This window comes from Aquarana catesbeiana, linkage group LG07 (assembly GCF_042186555.1).
Source record: "Aquarana catesbeiana isolate 2022-GZ linkage group LG07, ASM4218655v1, whole genome shotgun sequence".
Classification (NCBI taxonomy): Eukaryota; Metazoa; Chordata; class Amphibia; order Anura; family Ranidae; genus Aquarana; species Aquarana catesbeiana.
In genome coordinates, this window is record NC_133330.1 from 325,008,175 (window position 1) to 325,032,644 (window position 24,470).

The 24,470-nt window shown below is 46.2% G+C and overlaps 1 protein-coding gene and 1 pseudogene across 2 annotated transcripts in view; both read right to left on the minus strand.

Annotated features, from left to right (window-relative positions):
* PDE4B (phosphodiesterase 4B) overlaps positions 1–24,470 on the minus strand; it is a 552,181-nt gene that overhangs the window by 288,416 nt on the left and 239,295 nt on the right. The window lies entirely within an intron of this gene.
* Positions 20,834–20,989, minus strand: LOC141103955 (U2 spliceosomal RNA; annotated as a pseudogene).

Genomic DNA, 24,470 nt, shown 5'->3' on the forward strand with positions numbered 1-24,470 from the left:
AAGGCTACTTTCACACTGAGGGGCTTTACAGGCGCTATAACACTAAAAATAGTACCTGCAAAGCGCCTTGAAAGAGCCTCTCCTCTCACTCCAATGTGAAAGCCCGAGTTCTTTCACACCGGAGCGGTGCGCTGGCAGGACGCTAAAAAAAGTCCTGCAAGCCGCATCTTTGCAGTGCTGTAGGAGTGGTGTATACTCCGCTCCTAAAGCGCCCCTGCCCATTGAAAATAATGGGCAACGCTGCCGAATCGCCGGCAAACAACTAACCTTCCAGCATGTCTTTGGAGTGTGAAACCCACGCGGAGAGAGAACATGCAAAATCCAGGTAGGTAGGGCTATGGTTGGGATTTGAGCCGATGACCCCAGTGCTGCTAGGTGGAAGTGCGAACCACATGCGTACACGATCCGATTGTCTCCTTGTGCTGCTTCTTCCTCTTGCACTCCAGCCCTGCTGTACAAGAGGCTAATACTGGGTCACATTCAGGTACTTACACTGCTTGTATTTAGAAAAATAAATGTAATGATCTATTGATTTTTACAGTGCTGCATACATTTTTGTCTTTTACATCTGCCCTAAAGTTCGATTTTAAGACTGAATTTTAATATGAGTGTATTTGTGACTGGTTCTCACAAACAAAAAAAAAACAAAAAACAGATTTGTTATTTTTGTCTGTCTTATAAGAAGTGTCTTCCATAGAAAGCCAGGGAGGTAATTGGCGAGTAATAGCATCTCATTAGCATACAGCAGTTTGGCAGCAGGTCCCCGAGTGTTCCAACTGATAAGGTATCTATGGTAACCATGCAGCGCGGTGGTGACGGAACACCGAGGAAGGAGTAATCATCTGGACGCGCAGAGGGACCGTGTCCAGAAACCCTGCAAATGTTCATTATCATTGCAGGAGAGGTTAGAAAATGTAAGGGGGGGGGGGGGGTTAAAAATGGTCAGCAATAAAACGTCACTTATTGGGGGGCTTCTGCTGTTAGAGGTTTATGACAACAGGGGGCGTGTCCTGAAAGATGGAACTTCATCCATGTTTTGTCAGTTTCCTATTTGGCCCTGAGAATGATTCACAATAAAATGTTCAAAAGGTGCTCACAAGCTACAAAAACTTTTCATTTAAATACATTCTTCACTAGCTACAAAGGATATACACCCACCGCTTTGTTTGCACCAAATGCCCTTGCAAACCCAGTTATTTACTTTTAAATGTAGCAGTGACATCATCACTGTGCTGTGCATCGCCTGTGCTGACAACAGATCTATGGGAGGGGCCAAGCTGGCTCCACCCACTACAGGCTGCCTGCAAAAAAAAACTACAGGAGGGGGCGGAGACAAGACCAGTCACCCTGCACAAGGAGAGAGAGCAGAGCTGTGGGAGGGACCCAGCAGGCTCCACCCACTACAGGCTGCCTGCTGAAAAATACAGGAGGGGGGCGGAGACAAAACCAGTCACCCTGCACAAAGGAGAGAGACCCAACAGACTCCACCCACTACAGGCTGCCTGCAACAAAAACTACAGGAGGGGGCGGAGACAAGACCAGTCACCTTGCACAAGGAGAGAGAGTAGAGCTGTGGGAGGGACCCAACAGACTCCACCCACTACAGGATGCCTGCAAAAAAAAAACTACAGGAGGGGGCGGAGACAAGACCAGTCACCCTGCACAAGGAGAGAGAGCAGAGCTGTGGGAGGGACCCAACAGACTCCACCCACTACAGGCTGCCTGCAAAAAAAAAACTACAGGAGGGGGCGGAGACAAGGCCAGTCACCCTGCACAAGGGGAGAGAGCAGAGCTGTGGGAGGGACCCAACAGACTCCACCCACTACAGGCTGCCTGCAGAAAACTACAGGAGGGGGCGGAGACAAGACCAGTCGTCCTGCACAAGGAGAGAGAGCAGCAGTGATCGGTCTTTATTACAGGAAGGAAAAGTCTCACACTGGATTACGGCACAGATCTGGAAGCAATACACAAAGCACACCGAGATTCAACAAGAATACACATGATGAATGGATTTAGACAACATTTGATTATCCCGGAGTTCAGCTTTAAAGTACAACTAAAGGCAAAACTTTTTTTTTTAGTTTTGGATAGAGTGCAGATTTTATTGCTGTCTGTGTCCCTGTTATAGGAGACTCACCCTCTCTATTTACCATTATCATTGAAAGTGAAACTAAAAGAAAATCCCAAATTTTGGGTTGTCCCCAAAAAAGTAATAGAGGGGAAATCTTCCAATGGGGACACTAGTTCTGGTGACCTGGGGGTCCCCAAGGAATTCCCTTAATTTGCAGGAATTTCCTCACTTCCTGTTTGGCTATGGGGAGGAAGTGAAGGGAAATCTCCACAATGGGACTCAGATGGCGAAAAAAAAAAAATCAGACAGGGGTTATAACCCTCGTACTCTATCCAAAATGGATAAAAAAAAAAAAAAAAAATTGCCTGTAGTTCTACTTTAACTTTTTCTGTATAGAGTAAGCCCGAGTTCACACTGAATGCGGGTTTGAAATCGTGCGAGATCAGCTGAACTCGCATGATTTCAAACCGGCATTTCGGTCCAACTTCAGGGGCGATTTGAGAAACATCTGTGCGGCTTCATGCACGGACGTCCATTGAAATCTCCCCCGAAGTCGCCAAATGTAGTTCAGGAACTACTTTTGGGAATCGGCGTGAAGCGGACTTTGCGGCGCCGCGCCAATTCAGACTTTGCCATTGGCAGCATTAAGCTCAGATTTGGCATGCGTTTTGGCATGTCAAATCAGACAGATGTGAACGGGGGCTACAAAAGAAGACCCTCTATGGGGCGGTAATTGCATTCTCTGCTCCTGTTGGGGAGATTTCCCCTTACTTCCTGTATCAATGACACCTGTAACCAAGACAGGAAGCGAAAGAGAATTTCTCAGCCATAGAAACATAGCAAGTGTAAGTAGTGTGGGAACTCCAAACACACAGCTAAACGGTTTTATTTGCCAAAGAACTGCAATTCTGTTCAGCTGGTCTTGTGATTCTGGAACCCTCTTTAGATGGCACAGCCATCTCCTGGACCTGTCTGCAGACTATGCCGGGATAAAGAGGAGGAGCCCTAGGTCATCCTGGTATGCTCTTTCCTCCTGTAAGCATGCAACTTCAGCATCAGACTGACAGCACTGTGCAAATTTTCCATTAGCCGCTGGGAGCGCACAGGGCACGCACTCTTGGCAAAGCTGTGTTGGCTATGTGGTACGCAAATATATGGCCGCTCTGCGCCAAGGCCCACCTTTTTTTCTGCCCCTGTCTTCAGACTGGATGGTCAGTATCATTCAAACCCATTCCATCTGAACTCAGGTCATCCCGGACGAGCCCCCAGTTGGTGACAGGACAGTGAAAGGAGGAGCAGCACAGAAATTAACTCACCTCTCTGTCACTCTAGCTCTCTCCTCCTATTAGAATGCTTCTTGTCTGCACATGAGCGGACTGGCTTTTTGTGCTGCTTCTTCCCTGCTCTACAGGGCTGGTATCAGGTCACATTCAGCTACTTACGCTGCTTGTATATAAAAACACATTTAGAGATGTATTAATAATTACAGAGCTGCGTAATTTGTGTCTTTTTTATTTGGAGTTCAGTCCTAAAAGTTGCCCTTTGTTATCACTGTCTTTAAATGCATCTCGGTGACAGCCGTGTTCCAGACTGGGTGAGACAAGGTCTTGGAGGGGGGTCACCATCCTGGAGCAGACGACGCAAACAACGTTACCTTCTTCGACAAATCTGATCGTTTGTCTGCCGAGGGCTCCTGTCTGCTCCTCCTCTCCACACATCGGGACTGAGATTTACGAGGATTGAATTAAAATGGAAAACACAGCGTGAATAAACGAGGCGCCGGGACAGTGGGTTGCTAAGCGGCGAGCGAGTTTCCTTGGAGGTGAAGACGCTGCCAAAGAGGAGGTCATTCATCTAGAAGACGACACGTTTGCAAACCTCATTAGGACGATACTTCTCCTGCCTGCAAAATGAAGCCACTCCGGGAAGGAGAGCTGAGATTTCACAAACGGAGATTCATCAACAAAACAAATAGAGCGAAAAAGTGCCATTTAAGTCCACTTATTGATTCCTTTAAAAAAACATTTTTTTAAATTCCTAAATCTGACCATACACTATACAATTTGATTGCACAATTTCACTTAGATCTATCATCAACTATGTAGTACAAGTGCCTGCTTGACTGGATACAAATAGAATGGATCTGACCATCTCTTGTATCATGTCTGCAGTCTCTGACCATCTCTTGTATCATGTCTTCAGTCTCTGACCATCTCTTGTATCATGTCCACAGTCTCTGACCATCTCTTGTATCCTGTCCACAGTCTCTGACCATCTTTAGTATCATTTCTTCAGTCTCTGACCATCTCTTGTATCTTGTCTGGAGTCTCTGACCATCTTTTGTATCATGTCCTCAGCCTCTGACCATCTCTTGTATTATGTCCGCAGTCTCTAACCATCCCTTGTATCTTGTCTGGAGTCTCTGACCATCTTTTGTATCATGTACGCAGTCTCTGACCATTGCAAGTATCATGTCCGCAGTCTCTGACCATCGCAAGTATCATGCTTGAAGTCTCTGACCATCTCTTGCATCATGATTGCACTCTCTGACCATCTCTTGTATCATGTCTGCAGTCTCTGACCATCTCTTGTATCATGCCTGCAGTCTCTGACCATCTCTTGTATCATGTCTGTAGTCTCTGACTATCTCTTGTATCATGTCTGTAGTCTCTGACCATCTCTTGTATCATGCCTTCACTCTCTAACCATTTCCTGTACCATGTCCGTTGTCTGTGACCATCTCTTGTATCCTGTCCACAGTCTCTGACCATCTATTGGATCATTTCCTCAGTCTCTGACCATCTCTTGTATCATGTGCGCAGCCTCTGACCATCTTTTGTATTATGTCCGCAGTCTCTAACCATCCCTTGTATCTTGTCTGGAGTCTCTGACCATCTTTTGTATCATGTCTGCAGTCTCTGACCATCGCAAGTATCATGTCCGCAGTCTCTGACCATCACAAATATCATGTCTGCAGTCTCTGACCATCTCTTGTATAATATCCTCAGTCTCTGACCATCTCTTGTATCATGCCTTCACTCTCTAACCATTTCCTGTATCATGTCCGTTGTCTGTGACCATCTCTTGTATCATGTCTGCACTCTCTGACCATCTCTTGTATCATGTCTGCACTCTCTGACCATCTCTTGTATCAAGCGTGCAGTCTCTGACCATCCCCTTCTATTGTTCTCAGTCTCCTCCAAATCTCCAGATTCCTCATTGTTGTTGCTGTGATCTGACTTCCTCTCGGAGGGTGGCTTTATTCATTCTCCATGGTCCCGCTGTATGTAGGGACGTAGCCACCCTCTCTTGCTCGCTCCCGAAATGGACTATGGGATTTGTAGTGTACATAGAGCATGTACATGACCACACCTAACGTGCACTGCTCCTTCCAAACACATGGAAGTGAGAAGGAAAATGAGAGATTCGGGAGCTCACAGAGGACATTGCAAGGAGGCAGAAAAACACAGTAAGAAACAATTTAATGAAGAACAGATTACAGGGCCATTAAGGAGAGGATTGTTTTCGGAGAGCAAGGATATCATTAGAAGATGCTACATAAGCCTTTCACATTGCCGCATGGAGCAGGAAAGCCTGTAGGTGGAATGAACAGCTTCTAAGAGGCAAGATTCCATTTAGAGGATGACACAGTTGGCCAACTCCAGTAATGTTTAGTTGACTGCTGTGGGGAAATGTTTGTCGCTTCTTCTCTCCTCTGGTATAATGAGACACCCTGAGCTTTCTAGGCCAATTTACTGTTTAACCAGGTGATGTGTGCCATGCACTCTCAGACCTTCCCCCTCACCACCACCAGGGGGAGTATGAGGTTCAATGGGACACCTGTGGGGACAGAGGACCAATATATCACATTATGCACAAAACACGCATTCTGAGGATTCTTCTAGCACTGAAGTCCTGGGGAAATGCAGACATTTCTGTTATAGCCTGGTATTATTTTAATCTGAAAAGTAATGTACAGGTTTTTTCCATACATTTTTAAAATGTACTTATTACTATATATAAAGCATTGTTTATGCATGAATTATCAGTTCTATAAATATGAAATATTACACATGAATATTCAATTCTTACCTTTTGCAGCCAGTAGGTGGCACACTCAAGACAAGGGCCTCAATTTACAGGAGTTTGGAAAACAGAGGAGAGATCAGATTACACACAGAGCTTGAACTTAAAGTGATACTAAAGGATCGTTTTTTTTTTTTTTTAAATAACGAACATGTCATACTTACCTCCACTGTGCAGCTCGTTTTGCACAGAGTGGCCCCGAACATCCATTTCTGGGGTCCCTCGGTGGCTCTTGCGGCTCCTCCCCGCATTAGATAACCCCCCGTGGAGAAGCGCTCTCCCGAGGAGATTACCTTGTGGGCGCGCTCCCGAGTCCAGCATTCGGCGTCCATAGAGGTCAGATGCAGGACTCGGCCCCGCCCACGGATCCCCGCGTCATTGGATTTGATTGGCAGCAGCGGGAGCCAATGGCTGTGCTGCTATCAATCCATCCAATCAAGAGCCGGGAACCCGTGGAGAGAGGGACGGTGGGGACGCGCCGACTGAAATTCGGGGCTCAGGTAAGTAAAACGGGGGGGGGGGGGGGGTGACTGCAAGGTATTTTTTCACCTTAATGCATAGGTTGCATTATGGTGAAAAAACACGAAGGTTTACAACCCCTTTAACGCGGAGCTCCACCCATTTAAAAGTCAGCAGCTACAAAAGGTGTAGCTGCTGACTTATAATAATCGGACACTCATCTGTCCCACAGTCCAGCAATGTGGGCGTACGAAGTCTCGCTCCTCTCCCCCTCCTCTCCGAGGCGCCAGGCATTCTAACTGTGGGCGCTCAGCTGTGGCTTCACAGCCGGGTGCGCACTGCGCGAGCTGCGCTGCGAATGGCAATCTTCTGGGACCTGTGACGTCCCAGAATGCTGGGAGGGAGGGGGGAGAGGTAACTTCCTTCCGGCGCCGAGGAGCCCCGGGGAGGAAGTGGGAGCTGGGTGCCCGTAAAAACAAGGTACCCGCTCCTCCCCCCAAAAAATGACATGCCAAATGTGGCATGTCAGGGGGTCACCTGCACTTAAAGCGGAAGTTCCATTTTTGGGTGGAACTCCGCTTTAAAGCGGATCTTCACTTAAAAGTGAAAGTACAGCTAATCTGTCTCTCCCTGCCCTCCTCCAACATAGTTGAAATGTGTCTTGCTGAGTTGAGTCTGATGTGCCGCTGGAAGATACCATTAATATGCACCTGATGTTTTGTACATGATGATTACTTGTAAGTGTGCATTTTGATCCTGTCATATTATGGTCCATATGTTAACCTTACATATTGAATATTGTATTGACAGTTTCTTTATTGTATCTATAGATTTTGTGCACCCTATTCTTTTCCCCTGAAGAAGGAATATACAAAACATTTTCCGAAACGCGTTGGTTTCGGGTTTAGCTGTGAACACCTTGAAGCCTGTTGGGCCATTATTCCATCCTGGCCTCGGTGCTCCAGCCCACCTTACGAATTGGGTGCTTGTTTTGTTTTATTTTATCATCATGCTATGCTCTTATGTACAGTATTTGATTGTCTCCTCTTGGGAAATACTTTTATATCTCATGCTTGCCTTCAGGACTTCTCCAGAGCCTCTCCCATCCTCTGGAACTCCCTGCCCCGGTATGTCCAATCAGCCCCTAACCTGTCCATCTTTTAGGAGATCCCTGAAAACTAACTTATTCAGGGAAGCCTATCCCACACCCAGAGCCAGCCCCATCAAATCATTCCCCGCATCTATTACCTTTTGTACCACCAGCTCCTCCCTTTAGAATGTAAGCTCTATGAGCAGGACCCTCCTGTCCCTTCTGTATTGACTGTACTGTAATTGTGCTGTCCCCCCTCTACATTGTAAAGCGCTGCGTAAACTGTTGGCGCTATATAAATCGTGTTTAATAATAATAATGTGACGAATAAACTTTGTTATATTTTATACCTTGTGTTACTTTTTCACACTCCCCTAACCTGCCTATAAAGTCCACACTGGGGCAATTTCATTCTTAATTGCTAGCCCACTTTAAGCTTGACAAAATTGCATACAGTGAGTCCCCTACATACAAATGGATTTCGTTCCCGAGAGCGCGTTCGTAAGTCCAATATGTTTGTAGGTCCAACAAAGTACCCAACCAACACAATCGGCTCAATAAATTACTATAATAGGTTTATAACACATTTCACACAAATAACACATGGAATAAAAGGATGAGATAAAGATAAATTACTGTATACAATAAGCACACAGAAGCACAACCACTTGAGGATGCACGCATAAAAATGGAATTCAGAAATATGAACTCACACGATTGGACAGACAAATGCACGTTCGTATCTTTGAAAGTTTGCAGCTTAAAAGTTCGTATGTAGGGGACTAACTGTATTTAATTATAAACTCCTCATAGATACATATACATAGTAGGTGAGGTTGAAAAAAAGACACAAGTCCATCAAGTCCAACCTATGTGTGTGATTATATGTCAGTATTACATTGTATATCCCTGTATGTTGTCGTTCAGATACTTTTCTAATAGTTTCTTGAAACTATCGATGCTCCCCGCTGAGACCACCGCCTGTGGAAGGGAATTCCACATCCTTGCCGCTCTTACAGTAAAGAACCCTCTACGTAGTTTAAGGTTAAACCTCTTTTCTTCTCATTTTAATGAATGGCCACGAGTCTTGTTAAACTCCCTTCCGAGAAAAAGTTTTATCCCTATTGTGGGGTCACCAGTCCTGTATTTTGTATATTGAAATCATATCCCCTCTCAAGCGTCTCTTCTCCAGAGAGAATAAGTTCAGTGCTCCCAACCTTTCCTCATAACTAAGATCCTCCAGACCCTTTATTAGCTTTGTTGCCCTTCTTTGTACTCGCTCCATTTCCAGTACATCCTTCCTAAGGACTGGTGCACAGAACTGGACAGCATACTTCAGGTGCGGCTGGACCAGAGTCTTGTAGAGTGGGAGAATTATCGCTTTATCTCTGGAATTAATCCCTTTTTTAATGCAGATAGTCAATGAGATAGTATCTGGTCCCATCCAGGGTTTCTAGAGTCTTCCCAAATTATTCCTCGGATTTCTTTAGGGGATTCACACCTACACTGTGTAGGTGGTGGTAAAATAGTAAAATGTTCCTATGTTTTGATACAATTTTGTATTGTTTCTAAGTTAAACTCTGTTGGTTGAATTTCTGTGTTGTAATTATTGTTTGGTTGTGTTGCCCTCCTGAGGTGGTGTTCCCTGATAGGTAAGAGTTACCACTGCTGGGAAGGTTTTCCTGGGCTTTTTGGAGAGTACCTCCCACTGCTGGGGCAAACATATATAATGGGAGGGAACCACATCTCGGGGGCAGGAACCTCTGTTAGTAAGTCGGCCGGAGGTTCAGTTCCAGGTTACTCCGTCCAAGCAACAACTCTGCTGATAAAGATGTGATTTATTATTTCCTGCTTAACCACCCCTTGCAGGAGCCCAGTAAGAGTTTCAGGGGTATTGACTTCTGTTTCTCATCTAAAGGACTTTCTCACCTACTAAGGTGTGACCACTTAAAGGAGCAAGGGCACGAAGGGGCACTTGTACTTGAAGAACTTGCACAGGAATGTGTGTTGGAAATATCCAAGTTGAACTGTTCATTTGTATTTGTACTTCTTCAAATTTCTTCTAATTCATCCCAAAGGTGTTCTATTGGGTTGAGGTCAGGACTCTGTGCAGGCCAGTTAAGTTCCTCCACCTCAAACTCGCTCATCCATGTCTTTATGGACCTTGCTTTGTGCACTGGTGCGCAGTCATGTTGGAACAGGAAGGGGCCATCTCCACAAAGTTGGGAGCATGAAATTGTCCAGAATGTCTTGGTATGCTGACGCCTTAAGAGTTCCCTTCACTGGAACTAAGGGGCCAAGCCCAACCCCTGAAAAACAACCCCACATCATAATCCCCCCTCCTCCACCAAATGATTTGGAGGGGTGGCCCAATACTTTTGGCAATATAGTGTCAATGAGCGAGTTTGGGATGGAGGAACTTGACTGGTCCTGACCTCAACCCGATAGAACATCTTTGGGATGAATTAGAGTGGAAACTGCAAGCCAGGTCTTCTCACATTGGTGCCTGACCTCACAAATTTGTTTCTGGAAGAATGGTCAAACATTCCCATGGACACACTCCTAAACCTTGTGGACGGCCTTCCCAGAAGAGTTGAAGCTGTTATAGCTGCAAAGGGTGGGCCAACTCAATATTGAACCCTACAGACTAAGACTGGGATGCCATTAAAGTTCATGTGCGTGTAAAGGCTGGCGTCCCAGTACTTTTGGCAATATAGTGTATACTGATTTTCCCCCAAGCGCTGTTCTCCATATCTGGTATGTATAGTTAGGTCTCGTCATCCTTATCATACAACACCGGTGGCCCATTTGGACCTACACTGCCTTACAGGCTACTCCCTAATTGTTTTGCTCTACTGAATTGAATGGGACTTCATGCCTTTATACTTTATACTTTTTAAGTTACAACAATGCCTTTTGATGATAATGTATCCTCCACTACTGTCCTTTGTCACCTACATGTGTTCATTCTTCTTCTGTATCTATTTGGGTTTTTTTTTGTAAACTTGACAAAATTAATAAAATTCAACTGATCAAATTATTGGATGCCAATAGAGATCTCTTGGTAGCTGGCTGCGGGTGGCTCAGAAATATCCCCGGGTACAAATTTTAACTTTCAGAAATTGGGCAGACAAAAAAAAAAAATCTTTAGTTACATTTTTTTCCTTGGCCTATGGAAGGCCCCACACGGTGAGCACAGGTAGGGCTCAGAAATGAGGCGATGGAGCAAACGGTTAATTCTGCCACAGCTGGAGACACCAACATCACACCAAAGCTCATTTTCCCTTCAAAAGCAACTTCTGCATCGACTGAAAAAAATCCCCATTATCTGCCTTAATTCATCCTGCTGAAATTACGATCAGACAGCTGTTTAGAGCCCGACAGAGATGGCGGCTTGTCAGCGCCAGACAAAATATATTGTGATCAAAGGAGCCGCTAATTGTATTTTTTTTAAGGAGCAGAATTATCATCTGTTTGAACTATTTGAAACTAATTAACATTGGTCCATATTTTTTTTTTTTTTTTTTTAGGGTGGGAGGGGGGTCTTCACTTTTGTCTTAGCACAGATGTTTTATTACCAAGCTGAGTGGCCGCAGGAAGGTGGGTGATGAGGTGGCCCTTGGTTGCTGTTTCTTTGATTTGGAATGAATGTACTGTATGTACACTCACCGGCCACTTTGTTAGGTACACCTGTTCAATCGCTTGGTAACACAAATTGCTAATCAGCCAATCACATGGCAGCAACTCAATGTATTTAGGCATCTAGACCTGGTGAAGACGACTTGCTGAAGTTCAAACTGAGCATCAGAATGGGGAAGAAAGGGGATTTAAGTGACTTTGAACGTGACATGGATGTTGGTGCCAGACGGGCTGGTCTGAGTATTTCAAATACTGCGGATTTACTGGGATTTTCACATACAACCATCTCTCAGATATAGAACCATCATAGAAAGGCAACAGTAACTCAAATAACCAGTGGAGGCTGGTGCTCAAAATTGGTGCTGGTGCAAACAAACTGAAAAATTCTGAAAAAACCCCCATCAATTTCAGCCTCACTGTACCCCATCAAACGCTGCCACTGTACCCATCAAATGCTCCCACTATGCCCATCAAATGCAGCCACTGTACCCATCAAATGCTCCCACTGTGCCCATCGAATGCTGCCACTGTGCCCATCAAATGCTGTCACTCTGCCATCAAATGCAGCCACTCTGCCATTAAATGCAGCCACTGTACCCATCGAATGCTGCCACTGTGCCCATCAAATGCTGCCACTGTGCCATCGAATGCTGCCACTGTGCCATCGAATGCTGCCACTGTGCCCATCAAATGCTGCCACTGTGCCCATCAAATGCTGCCACTGTGCCCATCAAATGCTGCCACTGTGCCATCAAATGCTCCCACTGTGCCCATCGAATGCTGTCACTGTGCCATCGAATGCTGCCACTGTGCCCCCCCGCCCGCCATCTGCCCGGCACTTACCCTGTCTCTGTTGGGCAGTGGGTGACGGTGGCGGGTGGCGAGCAGTGTCCTCCATGCTCCTTCATATCCTTGAGGTCTTTTCCAGTCCTCTCCTATGGTTGGACACCTGATAGGCGTCCAATCACAGCGCTTGTCATTTCAGCCAATCAGGTGACACGTAACAGACCCGAGCACCTCATTGGCGGAGAGGCGGTTCAGTGTTAGGAAAGCGAATATTCATTCACTTTTCTAACACAGCTGGGTGAACTGCGAGCGCCAAGCATGGCACTCGCTGTCTACCTTTTTTGACGCCTATTAGAGCCTATGGCTCTAATCAGGTGTTTGAAAAACACCCCCCGCCGCTGTAATTCAGGCGCCCGAATAAGGGCCCGGGCGCCTGAATAGGGGGTGGCAGCGGTGGCCATGGATAGATTGGATAGACATTTTGCAAAAATGTCGCTTTAGGTGCATTTTTAATGCTGCTTTTTTTTCCTTTTTTCCTGCCTGGAGAAAAGGCGTTCTGAAAAGCTGAGAAAACGACCAGTGTGCAGATAATTAAAGTTGAACTCTATTTTTTTTTTTTTAATCTTAAAAATCCAGAGGCCAGCTGTATAAAAAATAAAAATTTTAATTAAACTGGTGAAACGAAAAAAACAAAAACAAAACAAAAGTTAATATAAGTACTGAGCATGTAAAAAATCGAACTGCAGAGCAAGAAAAAAAAGGCAGCTGTAAAAAATGTGATCCTACTGGGGTAACTGGTCCACTGAAACTCCCGATTCAATTAAAGGATCAACATGGGACTTTAATGGGAAAAAGCACTTTTTTTTTTTGTTTTAATTAAAAATCCAGAGGCCAGATGTATTCAAAATAAAAACAGCTTTTGCTAAACTACGCATCTTTAACCCAGAGCTGCCCCCCCCCCCCCAGAGCTGCCCCTGTCCATCAGGTTGAATGATGAGCACCATTATTCGATCCGCTTTCCCTAAACCCAGGCTGGTGGCCATTGTCAAAATGAGAGAAGATCCTACATGCTGGGTTGTTATGGAACAGGAATAGAGGGCATATTTTCCAATGGGGACACTTGTTCCAGTGACGATTGTCTATTAGAGGCTTTACCCTACTTTGGAGAGATTTTGTCCCACTTTCTGTTACGTCTTTAGGACAGGAAGAGAAGGAAAATCTCTCCAAAAGAATACAGACTGCAAAAGAAGTCAGGGTATTGTGTGTACAAAACTAAAAAAAGTTTTAGGTTATATACTTAAAATTAAATAACTAAAAAAAATTAAATTAAATAACTAAAAAAAGACTCTAGGGCAGGGGTCTCCAAATTTGCCTGCCTTTATCAGGCCCTTGGGGCACTATTCATCCCACTGATATGAGACACTATTCTGCTCTCTGACGCCAAAAATGGGGCATAATTCTTGTCACTGGCGCCAACAATGGGGCACTGTTCCTCCCCCTAATACCAAAGTTGGGGCACTGTTTACTCTCTTTTCCCACTGGCCACAGTCCGACCTCCCTAAAGTCTGAAGGACAGTAAACTGGCCCTTTGTTTAGAAAGTTTGGAGACCCCTGTCCTTGTGGAATGTAGCCCATCCTTTACATCCACAGCCATACCTCAATAGCTATCAGATCCCTCCTGAACACTATACACACCGACTTCCTCCACAGCAGTGAAAAACGGCGCCGCCTGCAGACTGTAAGATGAAAGTGCCCCCGCACAGACAGTTAATGCAAAGTTATTACTGTGTACTGGAAAAGATTATTTTTATTATTCAGGATATTTTTGGCAACAACAGTTTGCATAGCTCTTTAGAAAAAAAAAAAAGGAGACAGTACAGTTATATATATATATATAATTTAAAACGGAGGTTAAGAGGGCCCTGGTCTTCAGAGCTTACAGTCTAATGGAAGGGATGTACAGACAGACCCAAGAAAAAAAAAAAAAAAACCTTGTCTATATTGTCAGCTCCTGGGCAGGGGCGTATCTGCTGCGAGGCAAACAAGGCGTTTGCCTTGGGTGGCATTTTTCAGGGGGGCGGCGCCTCAGGCAACAGCACTATAGCCGAATGACAGCTACAGCATGGTCATCCAGTTCTGGGAGGGTGTCTATTGACGCCCTCCCAGGACCCCGCGCCCACTGCAGCACGCCAACGCCGCGATCTGTGTCCTTCGGACACAGCTGATAACAGATCGGGGTAAAGAGCCAATCTCAGCAACTATTTAGCACCTGATCAGTTGTGTCCAATCACAGCTGATAACGATCCAAACATACTTGCCGTATATCTGCATTTCTTACCTCACGCTGTCACAACGCGAGGAGAGGAGAGCCAGTAACCGGCAAGTGTAAAAGGGGACATCTACACATCAGTGTCTTGATGATCAGTGCAGCCCCAACAGTGTCCATCAGTGCTGCCTATCAGTGACAATCAGTGCTGCCTATCATTACTCATTAGTGCTGCCAATCAGTGCCTCCTCATCAGTGCACATCAGTGCCGCCTATCAGTGCCGCCTATTACTGCCCATCAGTGTCACCTATCATTGCCCTTCAATGCTGCCTATTAGTGTCCATCAGTGCCGCCTATTACTGCCCATCAGTGTCACCTATCATTGCCCTTCAATGCTGCCTATTAGGCCTGATGCACACCTATGGCATTTTTAGTGCTTTTTGCATTTTGCAGATTTGCACTACAGTCCATTTGACAGGGTTTCCTATGGAACACGTTCTGTAGTGCAAATCTGCAAAATGCAAAAAGCACTAAAACTGCATAGGTGTGAATCCAGCCTTAGTGTCCATCAGTGCCGCCTATCAGTGCCCATCAGTGCCACATATCAGTGCAGCTTCATCAGTGCCACCTCATCCTATGTCCCGCTGACCTCGTCCTATGTCCCGCTGGCCTCGTCCTATGTCCCGCTGACCCCGTCCTATGTCCCGCTGACCCCGTCCTATGTCCCGCTGACCCCGTCCTATGTCCCGCTGACCTCGTTCTATGTCCCACTGACCCCGTCCTATGTCCCGCTGACCCCGTCCTATGTCCCGCTGACCTCGTCCTATGTCCCGCTGACCCCGTCCTATGTTCCGCTGACCTCGTCCTATGTTCCGCTGACCCCGTCCTATGTTCCGCTGACCTCGTCCTATGTCCCGCTGACCCCGTCCTATGTCCCGCTGACCCCGTCCTATGTCCCGCTGACCCCGTCCTATGTCCCGCTGACCCCGTCCTATGTCCCGCTGACCTCGTCCTATGTCCCGCTGACCCCGTCCTATGTTCCGCTGACCTCGTCCTATGTTCCGCTGACCCCGTCCTATGTTCCGCTGACCTCGTCCTATGTTCCGCTGACCTCGTCCTATGTTCCGCTGACCCCGTCCTATGTTCCGCTGACCTCGTCCTATGTTCCGCTGACCTCATCCTATGTCCCGCTGACCCCGTCCTATGTCCCGCTGACCCCGTCCTATGTCCCGCTGACCTCGTCCTATGTCCCGCTGACCTCGTCCTATGTCCCGCTGACCCCGTCCTATGTCCCGCTGACCTCGTCCTATGTCCCTCTGACCTCGTCCTATGTCCCGCTGACCTCGTCCTATGTCCCTCTGACCCCGTCCTATGTCCCGCTGACCTCGTCCTATGTCCCGCTGACCCCGTCCTATGTTCCGCTGACCTCATCCTATGTTCCGCTGACCCCGTCCTATGTTCCGCTGACCTCATCCTATGTCCCGCTGACCCGGTCCTATGTCCCGCTGACCCCGTCCTATGTCCCGCTGACCTCGTCCTATGTCCCGCTGACCTCGTCCTATGTCCCGCTGACCCCGTCCTATGTCCCGCTGACCCCGTCCTATGTCCCGCTGACCTCGTCCTATGTCCCGCTGACCTCGTCCTATGTCCCGCTGACCCCGTCCTATGTCCCGCTGACCCCGTCCTATGTCCCGCTGACCCCATCCTCTGCTCCACTGACCAAATACTGTACTTGGACCAATCATATCCCAGGGTCTGATGAGAAAGCCGCAGCTGTGAAACGGCTGCAGCTTCCTCATCAGACCCTGAGATAAGAAGGGTATACCGCGGCTGGGGTGGGAAAAATTTAGATGAGGCGCCCGATTTTAGTCTTGCCCAGGGCAGCACAAAACCAAAATACACCAGTGCTCCCGGGCCCCACAAGATATAAAGTACACCTTTAATAAAGCAACAAAAATTAAATTTTCACCAGCGGGGCACCTGTTCTTCTGAGTTCAATCAATACCGACTTTTCTAATAACAGATGGTCGGCCTGCTGGATGGCAGCCCTTTAATTCACTTTCCACAGGCACATCTCAGTGCTTTTTTATACAGCCACATTGTGCGTCTATTGACAGTGCCGCATAAGCACAGCTTTCCACGCTGGACAGACACAAAGGAGAAAGTATTTTTAACATACACAGCACTATTTCTGTTTTGTGTTGCAGAAATTACAGAAATATTGGAAATTTCCTACGGTGAAGTGGGTTGCGATTGTGTAACTAGCCAGGTGCCTAAGGTCCCTCTGTTCAGGGGGGGGCGCAGGGAGAGGGGAAGTGTAGGAGTAAACAGTTATTTTGGCATTTGCGTTAATCTTTATTGTTTTTGTTATTTTGCTTAATGCAGCTGCTCACTGTGCTCTGCTCCTGCCTAAAGCTGAAGTTTACTTATATTTTGCTTTCCCTGGTTTCGCCCTCATCAACTAATTAACATTTTTAAATAAAACCTTTTTTGTTTCCATTACAGACCTTATTTTGGACTTAGTGATGTCATTACTGGGTCTCTGTGCTTCTCTGTGCAATGGCTGGTGGGAGGGGCCAGCAGGATGCTATACAGTGGGGACGGAAAGTATTCAGACCCCCTTAAATTTTTTATATTGCAGCCATTTGCTAAAATCATTTAAGTTCATTTTTTTCCTCATTAATGTACACACAGCACCCCATATTGACAGAAAAATACAGAATTGATGACATTTTTGCAGATTTATTAAAAAAGAAAAACTGAAATATCACATGGTCCTAAGTATTCAGACCCTTTGCTCAGTATTTAGTAGAAGCCCCTTTTGATCTAATACAGTCATGAGTCTTTTTGGGAAAGATGCAACAAGTTTTTCACAAACTATAAAAGGCAAAAAAGGAATCCTACATTATTGGTCAGTGAACCATAGAGGTAAACTGACCCACTGATTCGCCCTTAGGGCGGTATATCTCCCAGAAAGCGTGCAGCCTAGGACATAAAGGGGGGGGGGGTGGTTTAAAAGGTAACCCTAAGAAACAATCAAGGGAGATCAGCCACGGTATATGAATTAATTAATAGAATCTTTATTGGTGAAGTACAAAATTATTGACAGTGTTCCAATCCAGGCGGAACAACCCTACCCTGGTTGGATAATGTTCCAATTTGCAAAAAATTCATGAATCACTAATAAAATCACATTGTAATAAGACAATATTGTCACAAATTAAAAAGCGCTAATACAGGAACCCTACTATATCAAGATTAATACCAAAGACCAGGAGGAAAAATGGACTTGAAAAGAAAATGAGTTTCCCAAGGGTGACACCAAAGGTAATTGTAGCAAAGGTGTCTCCAGCTTTCAATTAACTGCAAGAGATCTGCTGTTTTCTGTGGTTGACCGATATACTGTATGTCATTAAATATGCATTAGTTGAAGATGATTAACATCCTAAGGCTGATTCAGTCAAGTTTGATCAAGGGAAACAATGTAAACACCCAAAGGTAAAAAATTTCCGTTTGTATTGTGTCAAATGTCCATAGTATAGGTGTTTATCAAAATTAACACGGTCCCATGTAGATGACAATTAGACTGATATCACTGCAGCGGAGAAATCATCAATAGCAGAATATGTAGCACTTGGCTCATCTGTTGGCTCCAAAGTATGAATCGTATCCACCGATAAACAATGTCTTAAACCTGCTGCATACATCAAAACGGGAATGTAATTGAACAATATTGGCCCGTGCATGGGCGTCTTACCCCTCTGTATGTCCAGGATGGATTTCCAGATTCAATCTGCTGAGATGTCCTTTGGATCAGTTGATGATTTTGGGCTGTAGTTTTAATTCGGTAAATGTCCGCAATTGTAGCCGTTGTATCATAAAAAGATAGTGCCTAAAACTGCTGGTTTTTGGGGACAGAATTCAATCATCCCAGACATAGTGCAGGACACATGCAGAGATAGTGTCTGTGGAGTACGGCTTGGATAGTCCAAATAGCCTCCAGGTGGGTATCAGGTGGATATCAAGTGAATGTCAGATGAGCCGTTTAATCAGTCCAAACCTCCAGCGTGAATGGTAGGCAATTCTGCCTTATCGCTCGGACTTGGGGGTCATCGAGATATGTGGGGGCAGGTTAGTGCTACCCTCTGTCTATGCATTTCCTACACTGGAACGTGTACTTCATCTGGACATGAGCCATGAGTCTTTTTGGGAAAGATGCAACAAGTTTTTCACACCTGGATTTGGGGATCCTCTGCCATTCCTCCTTGCAGATCCTCTCCAGTTCTGTCAGGTTGGATGGTAAACGTTGGTGGACAGCCATTTTTAGGTGTCTCCAGAGATGCTCAATTGGGTTTAAGTCAGGGCTCTGGCTGGGCCATTCAAGAACAGTCACAGAGTTGTTGTGAAGCCACTCCTTCATTATTTTAGCTGTGTGCTTAGGGTCATTGTCTTGTTGGAAGGTAAACCTTTGGTCCAGTCTGAGGTCCTGAGCACTCTGGAGAAGGTTTTCGTCCAGGATATCCCTGTACTTGGGTTCTTTTTTACCTCTCTCACCAAGGCTCTTCTCCCCCGATAGCTCAGTTTGGCCGGACGGCCAGCCCTAGGAAGGGTTATGGTCGTCCCAAACGTCTTCCATTTAAGGATTATGGAGGCCACTGTGCTCTTAGGAACCTTAAGTGCAGCAGAAATTTTTTTGTAACCTTGGCCAGATCTGTGCCTTGCCACAATTCTGTCTCTGAGCTCTTCAGGCAGTTCCTTTGACCTCATGATTCTCATTTGCTCTGACATGCACTGTGAGCTGTAAGGTCTTATATAGACAGGTGTGTGACTTTCCTAATCAAGTCCAATCAGTATAATCAAACACAGCTGGACTCAAATGAAGGTGTAGAACCATCTCAAGGAGGATCAGAAGAAATGGACAGCATCTGAGTTAAATATATGAGTGTCACAGCAAAGGGTCTGAATACTTAGGACCATGTGATATTTCAGTTTTCTTTTTTAATAAATCTGCAAAAATGTCAACAATTCTTTGTTTTCCTATCAATATGGGGTGCTGTGTGTACATTAATGAGGAAAAAATGAACTTAAATGATTTTAGCAAATGGCTGCAATATAACAAAGAGTGAAAAATTTAAGGGGGTCTCAATACTTTCCGTCTCCACTGTACATAACTTTTTGAAAACATCAGAGCACCCAGCCTCAGTAATCCTCTCAAGAGCCCTCAGCCCTGATGCAAGTAGAGTTAGGGGTTATGCAAATATCAAAAATGCCTTGATGGGTGGAGGTCAGTCTGGCAGAGTCGGTGTTCCTGGTCAGGTTGTATTTGCATGCAAACCACCCAAGGTAACGCCCACATATGATGCTGAGCCCCCAGGATTGAAATGGAAATCCAATGAATGAAATGGGTGGGCCAGGGATAGATGGGGAAGGAAAGGTCTAGATCAGGGGTCTCCAAATGTTCTAAACAATGGGCCACTATACTGTCCTTCACTTTAAGGGCACCGGACAAGGGCCAGTGGGAGTAGAAAATGTTCTGGCATCCATTGTGGCATCCATCTATTGGTGTCAGCAACAGGAATTATGCCCCAGTGTTGGTGTCAGTGGATGGAATAGAGCCCCAAGATCCAGATAAAGGCAAGCAAAGTGTCACATCCGGCCCCTGGGCCAAAGTTTGGAGACCGCTTTTTTTAAGTCCTGTGGTGTCGTGAAACACACTTGAAAACTTAACAACCAGTGCAATAAAAAAGTGCACAGGGTGTACACATGGTCCTCTGATGAAGAGAAAGGACCTTTGCCCTGATCCCCCGGGGCGCAAGGCTAGGGACTAGGTTACTCACTGGCCCACCTGGCCTAAACCAGGAAGACCCCGTTCTCTGGGAGGTCTGCCGAAACAGACCAACCAAGTACTAGGTGGGGCTCCCCGAAGGGAGACCTCATGGGAGGGGGAGAACCCGGCCACGTGCCCTCCCTCCAAGACTTTCAGGGCAGGCCCAAGGACCTACACCCTACTAATCAGGAGGTGAGAAAGTGCATACATGCTGTGCAAAAAGTGCAGTGACAAACACACATAAAAAATAGGGGAGAGGGGGAAGTGGATAAGTTCTTGTGTCATAGTGAATACCATGGAAGGCATTTCAGCCAGGAATAAAAAAATTCCTCTGGTCCTAGCCAAAAGGGCAGGCCCTAGAGGCAGGTGTAAGAAAAAGTGTGTATATGCTGCAGTGACCTTGAGTCGCTCTGTGGGCATTATGGCACCCCTGGACTGCCACCCCAGGGGCTCATACACCACAGGTTTCTTTTACAGCCCGGCCCTCCGCCAGACCAGTGCCTCTCCATCTCTACCAGGAAGGCATCAGAACTTAGAGAGCTTAGGGAGAGCCTTGCCTACAACCGGGGACAAGCCTGGTACACCAGGCCAGAATCAACCCAGGAGGAAAAAGGACCTTCCGCCACCCCCACCGTTCCCACCTAATTACATCAGGGAAATACTAACTGACCCCCCAAACTGGCAAAGGGAGTCAGAGTTCCTTCCCAAACAACTGATAAGAACAGATACTACACTTGATCTTAGCCAAAAGGCCAAGAAGCGATAACCAGCTTGTGTTAAAGGGACATCAGCTTTGATTATCAGTGCAGTCCCAACAATGCCCACCAGTGCTGCCAATCAGTGCCCTTCAGTGCTGCCAATCAGTGCCCATCAGTGCCTTCTCAGTGTCACCTATCAGTGCCACCTACCAGTGCCCATCAGTGTCACCTATCAGTGCCAGCTATCTGTGCCCATCAGTGCCACCTCATCAATGCCTCCTCATCAGTTCCCACCAGTGCCCCCTCATCAATGCCTCCTCATCAGTGCCGATCAGTGCCACCTATTAGTGCCCATCAGTGCCTCTCGGTGCCCATCAGTGCAGTCTCATCAGTGCACATTAGTGAAGGAGAAAAGTTTGCTGTTTGCAAAACTTTATAACAAACTATTAAAAATTGTGTTTTTCTCCCCCAAATTTTTTCCCATTTGTTTAGCAAAAAATAAAAAGCCCAGCGGTGGTTAAATACCACCAAAAGAAAGCTCTATTTGTGTGAAAAAAAATGATAAAAATGTCATATGGGTACAGTGTATCTGTAGCATGATATCAAATTGTGACAGCGCTGAAAGCTGAAAATTGGCCTGGGCAGGAAGGGGGGGGGGGGGGTGAAAGTTGCCCGGTAGGCAAGTTCTTAAAAAATAATTGCAATGTATGTCTGCTTTAAATTCGCATGTCAAGTAATTATTTGCACGCCACTAACCTGAAGTTGGCAGTGACCCCTGAGCAGCAGATAAAGGCTCCCAGCGGGATGTGTGTAGTTATTAACGGTACAGAGATTAGCTATCATAGCGCAGCGTCTCTCTGTGATGTGCACAATGCCATCCTCACATCTCACCGTCGCACAGAGCAGTACGCTCGGCCTGACCTTTCCGCGGCGCGCCTTTGTGGGAATTGCTGTCAGAGCGAGGCATTCACATGTGTCCTGTCTGTGTAGCTAGAACCCCACTGACGGCCAGCAACCGGTAATTCACATTTCCAGGCTTTGTACTGTCCTGACAACGTTCACCTTATTATGTCCGAACGGATAATCAGCTACGTGAAAAGGCAAGAGGGAAGATCTAGCCGTCGGAAGGTCGAACTGAACGATTGTCTTCATCAGCACAAAAAAAAAAAAAGCAGATTTCCAGGGGCCAGAATATTTCCTACCTTGTATAAAAGTGTTATTGTGATAGAGTAGAAGGGAACATCTGTGTTGTCCTTCTGTCCCTTTTCTCAGGAATTCCGCCAAAGAGGCATGTTGTTGCATATATGGTGCTAACAGGTCTTGGTCTCCAGGTTGCCTCATTGGCAATAGCTGACAGGATACCAAAGCAACGTACCAAAGCTAGTGACCATTAAACATAGTATTTTCTCAAAACACTCTATTTTTGATGAATGAATAACATTCAACATGGAGAGGAAATAGTCTAATAACATTCGATTTTGCCCCTAACCACACAAATGTGCATGTACTTTCACAGGGCAAATAGCACTGCAAGTTTTTATAAATACACCCCTAAGCCTCGGTTCACGCTAGAATGTGGTGCAGGAAACACGCAAACCATGCGCAGTTCCCACACCCCATACACATGTAGGTTGTCCAGGCGTTCTTAGGGGCCCAAGCCCCAACCAACAAGTTGTTGCTGCTACATTTAGTAGCAAGTACAACTCGTTGCTGCAGGCAAAACCAATGAGTTTAACTTACTGTATAGTAACAGCTAGGGCTTTTTTCTGGAAGAACATGCCAGAATGGTGTTCCAGCACCTTCGCCAGAGACAGTGAGGGAGGAGCACTCTCTGTATACTATTGCTTTAGCAGGGCGGCTGCAGAGTGAGCCGTTGCAGCACACTTAGTTCCAGCTGCAGCCTGAGAGAGAGGAAGGCGGAGTGATATCATCTGCATTCCGCCTCTCCCTGCAGACCAGATGCTGGTTTGGGTGCCAGTTACAGCTCAGCCATGTGGAAGAGTTGTGCTGCGTGTAGCCTGACTGACTGCTCACTGTGGACTGGAGACAAGTTGTTATACATCAAATTTTTGGTAAACTGATTGATAATGTTGCTGGATGTGGGCCTGTGCTGTGACTGTCTCTTTGTTGGATTGAGCTGTGACTGTCTCTTTGATGGATGGGGATGTCTCTTTGCTATATGGGGATGTCTCTTTGCTGCATTTGGATGTCTCTTTCCTGATTATATGGGAATGTCTCTGCTGGATTGGGCCGTCTCTTTGCTGGATAGGGATGTCTATTTGCTGGATTGGGCCATCTTTTTGTTGGATTGGGCTGACTCTTTGCTGCATGGGGATCTCTCTTTGCTGGATTTGGATGTCTCTTTACTGAATATATGGGAATGTCTGCTGGATTGGGCCGTCTCTTTGCTGGATTGGGATGTCTCTTTGCTGGATATATGGGAATGTCTCTGCTGGATTGGGCTGTCTCTTTTTTGGATTGGGATGTCTCTTTGCTATATGGGGACGACTTTTTTCTGAATATATGGGAATGTCTCTGCTGGATTGGGCCGTCTCTTTGCTGAATGGGCTGTCTCTTTGCTGGATTGGGATGTCTCTTTGCTTAATATATGGGGCTGTCAGATTTGGTGGCAAAGCCAGTAGGTGGGCCCTGGGGAATGTGGGTGGTCAGGCTCGGGGGGCCCAGGCCTAAAGCAGTGTAAGGGGCCCCAACATTTCTGATGGCTGCCCTGCCTGCACGGGATCGCATGGTACAAAATTGCCATTCGATCCGGTTGCAGGGCGTTCCCAAAATTGCTGCATGCAGTACTTTGGTGCGGATTCGGTTTTTAGCCCATGACGCTTATGCCGTCTACACACAGTCGGAATTTCCGACAACAAATGTTGGATGGGAGCTTGTTGTCGGAAATTCCGACCGTGTGTAGGCTCCATCGGACATTTGCTGTCGGAATTTCCGACAACAAATGTTTGAGAGCTGGTTCTCAAATTTTCCGACAGCAAAACTTGTCGAGCGTGTGTACACAAGTCCGACGCACAAAAGTCCATGCATGCTCGGAATCAAGCAGAAGAGCCGCACTGGCTATTGAACTTCATTTTTCGTGTTGTACGTCACCGCGTTCTTGGCGATCGGAATTTCCGACATTTGTGTGACCGTGTGTATGCAAGACAAGTTTGAGCCGACATCCGTCGGAAAAAAATCCACAGTTTTGTTGTCGGAATGTCCGATCGTGTGTACGCGGAATGAAAGTGATTGTAAACTATCACCAACAGGATATTTTCTCATACAAGTACATGGTACAGTAGGCACATATCAGGAATATAAAAATGTTGGGGTAACAAATGCTTTAAGCCGGCCATGGACAGTTTGAATCTCGGCCGGTTTAGCAGGAACCATGCATGGGAAGGCTGAATGTACCCAAGTTGATCAATCAATCAACTTGGGTATAACCAGCCTGTCAGACTTTACGTGCGATTATCGCTAGTGACGGTTATAGCCGCTAGCAATAATCACTGTCTTCTCTTGACCAGGAAAACACAATGGCTTGAAG